At 36.5% G+C, this 10,752-nt stretch overlaps 1 protein-coding gene across 2 annotated transcripts in view; it reads left to right on the top strand.

The window, feature by feature from the left end:
- The first annotated feature begins 202 nt into the window (after positions 1-202).
- Positions 203-10,752, top strand: part of LOC129226471 (sulfotransferase ssu-1-like) — a 67,156-nt gene continuing 56,606 nt past the window's right edge. The window contains exon 1 of one of the 2 annotated variants that reach the window (XM_054861078.1): positions 203-343. The gene's annotated coding sequence lies outside the window, so the exon portion shown is untranslated. Of the gene's footprint in view, positions 382-10,752 lie in introns of both variants that reach the window. The other variant, XM_054861080.1, reaches the window with a different exon arrangement.

Genomic DNA, 10,752 nt, shown 5'->3' with positions numbered 1-10,752 from the left:
CATTTGAGGAAAAGTCAACATTAAGTTTAACGCCAATCCCATTAATTAAAACATTTATTAAAAATTCCTTTTATTTGCTTAAAATTAGTACAACTTTTACCTGTTCTTGTTGGAGGTATACCATTAATTTCATTCAATTAAATATTGCTACTCTCTACTATATTAACGCTATATCTGTCAACTCTATACATGTAGATTACTGTTTTATAAAATGTTATGAAGTCGAATGTTGTGACGAGTATATAAGCTCAATATAAATTTCAGTCATTCGATAACTGTACAACAAAATTTTATTATCTTTGAAACAGTGCTACTTGAAAGATGGTTATCATCGTTTAATGAGGTATTCAGTGAAAAATCTTTCATTTTTTTAACTATTAGGTAATTTCTTCTTATTTAAGTACTGTTACTTATTTAAGTATCTCTCTTATTAAAGCACATATTTTCGCGAGGCATACATTTTGGCGAGCCGTAGTAACCGCAAAAATTTAAGCCTCGCGAAATATTTTTTATGTATAAAATTTACTTTTTATATAAAATTCGATAAATTTTCAGTTCGCATACTCAATTTGCGAAAATTACGGCTCACGAAAATAAATGTACATTGTTAACTCAAAAACAATTAACTATTGTTGTTTAAAGACCCTTCTGTCATATCTTAATTTTTTACCGTTTGTTTAATTATTTAATGTTTGTTATATTTGACTTTTGAATGATATTTTTACGAGATAGTAAGCGTCTTTCATGTTTTTTTATTTTATTTTACCGAAAACCAGGCTGAGAAACAATTCTACTTTTTACCAAATATGTAAATAGTTTCTACGGGTAACAAACTTCCATATCCAAACTGTTATCAAAGTGATTTGGACACATTTTATTAAGGTGTTTCAGAGATGTATGGGGAAAAATTAACTTTGAATTTTTGTTGATCTCACTCTCTTATTTCGTGACACTATATAAAAAGTGGGTGGACCATGGAAAGCCAACGTAACGAATTAACAGTTCTTATGAGTTCAATTACTGCATAAATGAGAGGAACAAATTACTAATTAACACTTTGTTTTATTAAGTACCATATAAATTACTTTTTTTATTTCTAGATATAATTACTACTACTTATTAAACTTGGCTTTTGTTAAGCTCTTCCAAATGGCCTTGCAAGGAACTTGCAAGGGCTTCTTACAAGGCCAATATTGTAAATCAGTCTTTCAGCTTTAAATTACAGTTGTAATAATCAAACTATCCGCGGTTACTGGAACTACATAAACAGCTTTTTCATTTAAATGAAACATGAAATGCTTAACTTGTTATAATCTTCTTCAAAAACCTCAACGAATATTTCTTGAACACCTTCGTATAACTAAGAATATATTAATGGAAATTATTTAAAAATTACAGTAATGAGTATTATATCGATAATAAATAAGTTGCCAATGCGTTTTAGAATGAAAATATTTAAAAAAAAGAAAAAAAAAACATAACGGCCCTCTTATGGGTCCGTTCTTTTTAAGGCCAAAATGTTCCTAAGAAGACCAAACTAACAATTGCTATCTACGACAAGCTTTTTTTATATTTAAAAAATAATAATCACTACTTAATAAATGGTTTCTAACAGAGAGTCTTGGAATATTGAATTTTAACGCTGCGGCATTTGTATTAAGTTGATTATTTTGTCATGTTTCCATGGCGCGTTTTAAACTATCTTCTCAACTCATGTACATCCTTCCTCTTTTAAGCACTTTTATTATACTTGGCCTGATCTGAGGCCTCCTTTTGCTTATTTCTCAGCAACTAGACCGCTTAGAGACTTCAGGATTTCACTAAATGATTGGATTAATCTGAAGGTAAAACTTAACGCTAAAAAAATCAATTCTAAAATAAAATTATTGTTTCGGTTAGGATGGAAAACAGATAATTTCATTTCATTTTCCCATTAAATGTTTAATTATAAAACCCTTACATGAAATACACCGCCAGCTCAGTCATTCCTGAATGACTGAGCTGGCGGTGTATTTCATGTATTTCTGCCTTAGCCCTGGCTATAGGGCGGTATCTTACTGAAAATAAAACCCATTGTTACAAGTTTTGCTGCCTTACAACAGTAATATTAATTGTAATCGTAATAAAAATTTTGAATCAAGGCTTCACTGGAGCAAGCATGAAATTTATCCACTATCATTGCTTTCTTAGGATTTTTATCCTCATCTGTGCCAATAATCGAAAACGGGGCTAAGTAAAGACACGAGTAACTTGTATGTTGTGAAATATTAATTAGTTTCGCAGACCTTTAATATTTAAATATTTCCAATTAAATTAGCACACAAACAATTCCTTGAGAGGAGCAAGGATTAATTTGTAGTTCCAAATGCTTAAAGTTTTAGACACGTATGTAGTTTTTTCCCTTTTAGCATGAAGCATTAATATGAAAAGAAGAGGTGAAATTTCGTGATAGTAACATTATTCTATTTCTGAAATACATTTACACTAAAAAGAACAAAATATAGTGTGGGCCTATGGTAGAAAATATAGCCGGAAACTGCATTTTGTGATAAAAACATGAAACTTGGTAGACAATGTACTAACAAATATTTTTGGAAGGGGAAACATTTCAAAATCTCCCCCTAGACACAATGGCGGCCATTTTTGGACAGTAGAACAATACGTTTCTTTTTTATTTTTTAAGAAAATACACTCTGTACCTTTTTTTTTGGGGGGGGGGTTTCTATTATGCGTACTAAAGCGTAAAAAACCATCAAAATGTCTCTGAACCTCCTAATTTTAATAATAATTTTAAAAACTTTGATTTTTTTAAACATAACTCTAACAAATCAAAGTCTTTAACATTTCTCGAGGGGTCGTTTGAGAAATGTTTTTTTCATGTATTTAAGCAGTATATTAAGGGGATGCGGTACCAAACATCAAAAAAAATTTTATATTCATTTTATCTCAAAACTTTTTATGATTTTATGTTTATGATTTAATACAATAAAACAATTTAGCAAAAAAAGATGTGTTAATACATTATTTAACATAAAATTTAAAATTGTAAAATTTTTGAAATTTTTTTTAAAAAGCTATCTCCTTTTACAATTTTTGTCGTATCGAATCCATTCTTTTTTTAAAACACTATTCAAACATTTTTACATAAAACTAGGTATTTTTTAAAATATCAGAGCTATAGAAAAATATTTATGATTTTTTTTATACAGTATGTTTAAAAAAATTGGTAAATTAGTAAATTGGTTTTGGTAATCTCTTATTTTAAAGTTTGATTTAAAAAAAAAACAGTTTCACTTAGAGTTTCAAAAATACCCAATTATGTGAGGCAAATACCTATAAACATGTGCAAAAAATTTCAAATTGCTATCTTAAATACAAAAAAGCCTTTGCACTTTAAATACATCAAAACATGTAAAAATTAGAAACTGAGAAAAACCCATTTAAAGTTTTCAATGGATGTGAACTACCGGAGGAAATTTAAAGGGATCACAGCAGACATGATGTTACGAAATCGGTTCTAACTTTTTTCCCTTTTAATATTTCAGAATAAGATTTAGAACATACAAAGAAAACAGTTGAAGGATCATTTTAAGACTAAAATTTAAAAATCGACAATTTTAAGAAAATTTCACATTTTTTCGGTGCTGCATCCCCTTAAAGAAAATCAAATGATTTACAGTAGAACCCAGTAATCCAAACCCCAAAAATCCGAAACATGAGACAATCCGAACATATGCTTTAAAATTTACTAGTAAAAATTGATTACAAAACTGAGATTAAATCTAGAAACTAAAAATAATAAACAAAGCTAGCAATTTTTCAAAACTTGAAACAAATCCTTAAATTATTATTTAAGAATGAATACAACACCTTGATTACTTAAAACAAAATCAATTTTCATTATCGGCAAAAAAAAAAGAAAGAAAATTTTGCTTTAAAATGAAATTACTTTCTTTAAACTTTAAAATGAAATTCGCATTTTTTTGGAAGTTTCATTCACATTCTGCAGTTTTATAAGTCATATTTGTACTTGCAATATAAAAGAGAGGGGAGGGGGCACGGATATTTTTTCGTTCAGCTCCAAAATGTATAATTAAAAGCTTTAAAACAAATTTTGAAGTTTTTCACATTAGACGGTTTGAGACGTTTGCTCAATGTTTTAACCGATGTAAGAGAAAGAAATAATCAATTACTGCCATAAGAAGTTTAGTGCTATGTTAATAAAGTTAGTAAAATTGTTATTTACTGAAATATAACTCACTATTATAGAAACTACAACTAAATTAAATTACAAATCTGAGAAGTGATACATACAATGATTATATAGAAGGTAATTTATCTTCTATCTTCTATCCGATGAGCCATTCAGCTGATATATTGAAAAAGGACTGCGTACTTATGCGCCTAGCCACTATACTTTAAAGTTTTAATTTGCGTCAAAAGATGGAGCTGATAATAACAGATTTAAAAAAAAAAAATACTAAGCACTTTTCATGATGCATTCAAAAGGACAAAATAACTTTTATGGGTCAGAAAAGACAATATTTAAGTACAGTCGGATCCCGCTACAACGCGATCCGACTTACGCAAAACGGCTATAAAACGATTTTTTCATGAATAATGATTTTTTTTTTTTTTTTTTGCTGGCGTAAATTGATCGCTTGCAATATGATTTTTTTTTTTGGGGGGGGGGGAGTCGCGGAGCCTTAGAATAGGTTTCATTGAAACTAAATATTGGTTTTGCGAATGGACTTACATTCCTTTAGCATCACCGTAAGTGGGAGTTCATACATTGTACTAGTCTATACAACGCTTTACTACTAGAATTAGTATACTCGCACACATAACCGCTCCGATTCTTTACTTTTTTTCATTCTACTTATGAACATTGATAAGATAGAATGGCTCACGAGCGTTATTCAGGCAAATTATTAAGGCATTTAAAGTCCTTTATACAAAGGGGTGTCTCCAAAAACTTGTACAAGTAATGAACAGTGTGGAAAATTTCAACCTGAAAGAGTACTGGAAGCAGTACACAATAACACCTTGTCTCTGCACTGCAAAATATAGGCACATCATTAAGACGCCATGAAAACAGACAACCAATGCAAGTTGCAAGAAACTTTGACCGAATATTGTGCATGGTTGTGAAGGCTTTGCTCCAAAAGACATTCACTGTGAAGCAGTTCAAAAGGCTGTGGCGTTGGTTTTATAGATGGAAAAACTACGACAACCAAAGGAGAACATCCTTTCTGATAAAGTAACTGATTTACCGAAAAAAACACGGGATGATACTAAAAATGTCGAAGATGAACCATCACTTTCACTTCTACTCTTCTGACGAGTTTCTTGACGTGCACGCGCTGTCAGAAGACTGATAACAGTTTGATCGCACTGCTTAAACCTTCTTCATTTTTTTTAAAATTTCATTTAAGTTTCATACGAGAATCGCCATTTCTTTGTGATTGATTATAGAACAACGATTTTCATTTGTCTTATTTTACTGCAATGGTCTGCTTATAAGAGCCGAAAAGTATCTTTTCAAATGATGTAACTTATTAACATCATTTTGTTTTACACAACTGGAATTTTTCCAGATTTCGTTTGATTTTTTGAGCCATTTTTCAACGCTTAAAAATTTCGCAAGCAAGAAGTATTGCTATGCAAGAAACAGAAACTGCCGCACCGAGTGCGCTGCATCAAGAGACTTCTGATCCACCTCCTGGGGTGACGCTGTTGACCAGCGAGATTTTCAAATTTACCGATTGGCATTTACATGCCTACTGCCAACTTAAAGGGCTTTCTGATGAAGCTGACCACTACCTTCTGAACCTATGCTCCTTAATGAATGAAAAGAGACTGATTTTGGACGCCAACGCCTGGGCCCCTTGGGTCAAGAAGATGAACCGTCTGGCCGAAATAATGCTGGTGAAGTTCCCGCTGGATGAAGAGGGTAAAAACCCAAATTTCATTACTCTGCGGGAGTACCATAGCATGACAAATCTGCCAGGCAAAAAACCCCCTAACTTTAAGGCCACAGTGCCGTATCAAAAGAGAAAATCTACTGAAGACGGGTTTCAGAGCCCTACAAAAACCTGCAAGGTTAAAAAGAATGAGAAGGTTCAACCCTTAAAGGTTGGAAACATGTTCAATGCTCTTAGCCAGGGTGGGGGGATCTCCACCGATTTGTCTGACCCAGACATGGATACACAAGAGGAGGTTGTCGCAACCGTCCCTCCTAAAATCAAACCCATACTAGCCGTGTACCCAAAAGAATACAGGGACTTTGTCACTGGGCTTAAAACAGAGACTCAAGCTGAGTTCAAAGTAAAGGTTTCCGGAGAATTTGCCAGAATTTTTCCGGCCACTTCTGACGATCACAGAGCCATTTCGGAGTACCTGCTCCGAACTAAGATACAGCATTACGTACAGCTGGCTGAACATAATCGCCCTGTCAAAATTGTTGTTAAGGGATTGCCATTGACAACGGATAAAGATGATTTAAAGTGGGCTCTTGAAGAGCTTGGCTACGGAGTTAAGAAGGTCGCGCAGCTTGTGCGAAAGGGTTCCACTCCTTTGCCGATTTTTCAAGTTCACCTATCACACACTGAAGGGGTTGAAAAAGTCTTTGACTTGACCAACATTCTATATACATATGTCACTGTGGAAGCATATAAACCTAGGAAAGGGCCTTCTCAGTGTCACAGATGCCAGAAGTTTAACCACAGCTCCGAGAACTGTTTTATGACCCCGAGGTGTGTTCGGTGTGGGGGTGAACATCTCTCCAGTGACTGCCCGCACAAGGCTGCTAAGATGGATAAACCTATGTGTGCCAATTGCCAGGGCCCTCATCCTGCCTCTTACAAAGGATGCCCAAAATATAAAAACTTTATCAAGAAGTCCTCTAAAACTTCCCCCAACCCCAGGTCATTTACTTCCAACTCAACTAATTTCCCAGCACTCCCTAGTCAAAAACAAGCTGAGAGTAAGAGCGATGGCACTGTGAGTGCCCCCAATGCTCTCACACACTCATTCGCCCAAAAGGCCCGAGGCTCAGCCATCGCGGGAGCTTCAAACAGAGCGGCTCAAGCCACCTCTGCTAGCGACGTGAGCACTCTGGCCCCAGAGCAGCCTCGTCGCAAACCATCAACCGGTGCTTTCTCGGAAGCTGCCGGAACATGGGACTCCATTAAGGAGATCTTGGACTTTTTCAAAGTTCTGAACCTCCCTGCCATCATTAAAACTATCAAACTGGTTCTGCCTGAAATTAGAAAACAATCTGACCCTATCAATAAACTTTGGGCTCTTTTCCAAGCTTTCATGGAAAGTGATGAGTTATTTCAGCGCACATAATGGCTTTCCCCCTCGGTCTTTCTCTTTTGTCGTGGAATGCCTGCGGGCTGCTCGACAATATCACTGAACTTAGGCAGCTTGTTTATGAACAAGCGCCCGATATTATCTGTGTGCAAGAGACGCATCTTAGACCAATCAATCGTGGGATTGGGATCCCCAATTATAACTTTTACCGCAATGATCGACTTCCAGATCAAAATAATTATACTAGGGCATGGGGGGGTACCTTAATTTCTGTTAAGAGCTCTATTCCACACCACCAGAACCTAACACCAAGCCTTTTGGCACTTGAAGCTACCTCTATCACAATTGCACCAAAAGGCTTTTGCCCCATCACGATTGTCTCTGCGTATGGCCTAACACTCAGACACATGAGGGCGAAAGAAAAAGCCTCGAAGCTCCTTCGGGATCTAGAAGCAGTCTTTCAATACCCTCATAGCACAATAGTTTGCGGAGATTTTAACGCACACCATACCTTCTGGGGCTGCAATGGAACCACCGCCACTGGTAGAACTATTTTTGACTTTGCACAAAAGGCAGGAATTACCATCGTAGCTCCTCCCACACCTACACGTATCACTGTGACCAGCGCATCTACTATTGACTTTGGGATGGTCAAATTGTTTCCCTACAGTTGCGAGGTGACTTCGCTTGCAAAGCTCTCCTCGGATCACAACCCAGTCAAATTTGTCTTTGACACGGTTACAGTGAATACTGCACTTCCACATGCCTCGAAACCTGATTGGCCCAGGTTTCGTAAACTCCTGAACTCCATTCACTTTGATTTTCAGGACGTCAATACTGGGACTGAGCTCGATTCTTCTGTTCACAATTTAACTAATACCATTATTAATATCCATTCCAAAACCTCCATCCCCATTTTAAAGCAAAGCTATGCTAAGGAGCTCCCCCTCCACATCAGAAACTTAATTAGGTCAAAAAATCAGCTACGAAAAACTTATCAACTCCGCAGGGATCCTGCTTCCAAGTCCGACCTCAATAAGGCACAGGAGCTAGTTAAACAAGCAATTAAAAGGCACAAAAATGACTCATGGACTCAATATATTTCCTCCCTTACTGCAGACGACACTTCCATTTGGAAAGCCGTCAAGCGGCATCGGGGGACGTATAGACACATTCCGCCCATTAAAGGCAAAACCCTTCCAGGAGGCCAAACTGTAACTGCTGTGACTGATATTGAAAAGGCAGAACTTTTTGCCGATCATTTCGAACAGCAGTTCACACCTAACAACACCAGACATGACGAAACTGAATCACTTGTTAACATCACACTACACAATTACTTCACAACTTCACACGCTAGCAACACTCTTCAGATTCAGCCCTCAGATGTTCTAAGCTACGTCAAAAAGTGTAAGAAAAAGAAAAGTCCAGGCCTTGATAGAATCACCAACTCTCTAATTAAAAACCTGCCAATTCGTACTATTTTCTATATTACCCAACTCATCAACAAAATACTCGAGTTGGGTCACTTTCCGCAGGAGTGGAAAACTGCTATAATAATCACTATTCCAAAAAAGGAAAGAGCAACAGCGGAGCCGTCGGAATACCGACCAATCAGCTTGCTCTCTGCTCTCTCCAAAATTACTGAATTCTGCATTCTCAATAAACTTCTTGACTTTCTTGCGCATCACAACATCATACAAGCTGAACAATTCGGCTTCCGCAGGAAGTACTCTACAAACCACCAACTACTTAGAGTCACAGAACTAATCAGAGAGGCTGAAAAAAATCATCAGAAAACCATCGGGCTTTTCCTTGACATAGCGAAGGCATTCGATAGGGTTTGGATTGATGCGCTAATTTACAAACTTATACGCCTTGAGTTACCTCATGCACTCATAAACATTATCAGCTCCTATCTTATGAATAGGCACTTTATCGTTCGAGTGAGAGAAACTCTCTCAACACCTAGACACATACGGGCCGGGGTGCCTCCCCAAGGCAGCCTCTTAGGCCCAACTCTTTACTCAATTTTCTCAAACGATATCCCACACATGGACAACACGCATCTTGCCATTTATGCAGATGACACCTGCATACTAGCCTCCGCTCAGGGACTTTATCAAGCCTTTTCAGCAATTCAAAACCACTTAACACATCTAGATATCTGGCTAAGGACTTGGAAAATCAAAGTTAATGCCAACAAAAGTATAGCTACCTGCTTTTTTACAAGAACAACTGAGCTCCCTCCTATTAAACTACATCTTTATACCGACCCGATTGATTGGTCTCAGCGGGCGAAATATTTAGGCATAACTTTTGACCGTAATTTAACCTGGCGACCTCACATTGAAGAGGTACGCAAGAAGTACCTCACTTCCAAAAAACCACTAAATTGTCTCCTGCACAAAAAAAGCGTTTTATCAACGGATAATAAACTGCTCATTTATAAGTCCTGCCTAAGACCCATTATTACCTATGGAGCGCCCATATGGGCGACTTCTGCAATCTCCAACTTTAACAGAGTAGAGAATTTGCAGAGAGTGATGGTTCGAGCGGCGTGCGACCCTCCCTGGTACGTCCGTACGGACAAGCTGGTGGAAGAGGTTTGCATCCCGACGCTCCACAACTTTTGCAAAAAGCTCGCCAAGAGATTTCACTGCAACATCCCCCGTGTTGGCAATCCACTACTTAACAACCTTCCAAATTACGATCCATTGGATCCGGCAAATTCTCGCAGGCCTCGCGCTCTGCTAGCTTAGTTTCAAATTCGAAACGGGGTGAGTTGAATCCCTTATCGGGTTCATACCTCGTTTCGACTCTAGTTATTGTGCTACACTCTGGCTGGGAGCATGCTCCTATCTATTTTCATTTCACTATTTTCTTTTTAAATTTCTTATCAACATTTTATCATTGTCTTAATTTTATTTTATTTTTATTCATTCAAATAGCCTAGAAATCCCCCACGGGGGAAAAAAGTATAAAACTTAAAAAAATATGTAGGAAGCAAAAAAAAAACAAACTTAAACTTATTTAAATAAAGAAGAACTTCAGTTGAAATTTACTTTGAAGAGCCTTCGGCTAACCATTATGGTACTCCCGTTAGAGGAAGCCACATCTCTCGTACATCCACGCAACCATCTTCTGCGCCAAAAAAAAGCCATGTCCTCAACCGGGGAACTTTCAACATACCACACCAGAGGATAAGGGGCAGGGCCCCAGGTGCCTCAAGCAACGAACTTATATTTCCGTGGCATTTAAGTTTGCTATATTTACTTTTCAGTGCTATTATAATACTGTAATGTGCATAATGTAAGTAAGGTACTGTTTTATTTCATGTTTCTTTTTCCTATTGATCATTGATTTTGTGCTTTATAACCATAATGTATGTTAAATAATAACTCTTTTTCTAAAATACAGTAAAAAGCCAGATCT

The sequence above is a fragment of the Uloborus diversus genome, chromosome 7 (genome assembly GCF_026930045.1).
Source record: "Uloborus diversus isolate 005 chromosome 7, Udiv.v.3.1, whole genome shotgun sequence".
NCBI lineage: Eukaryota > Metazoa > Arthropoda > Arachnida > Araneae > Uloboridae > Uloborus > Uloborus diversus.
Note: the sequence above shows the minus strand (reverse complement) of the source record. Positions and strands in the feature narration are given on the sequence as shown.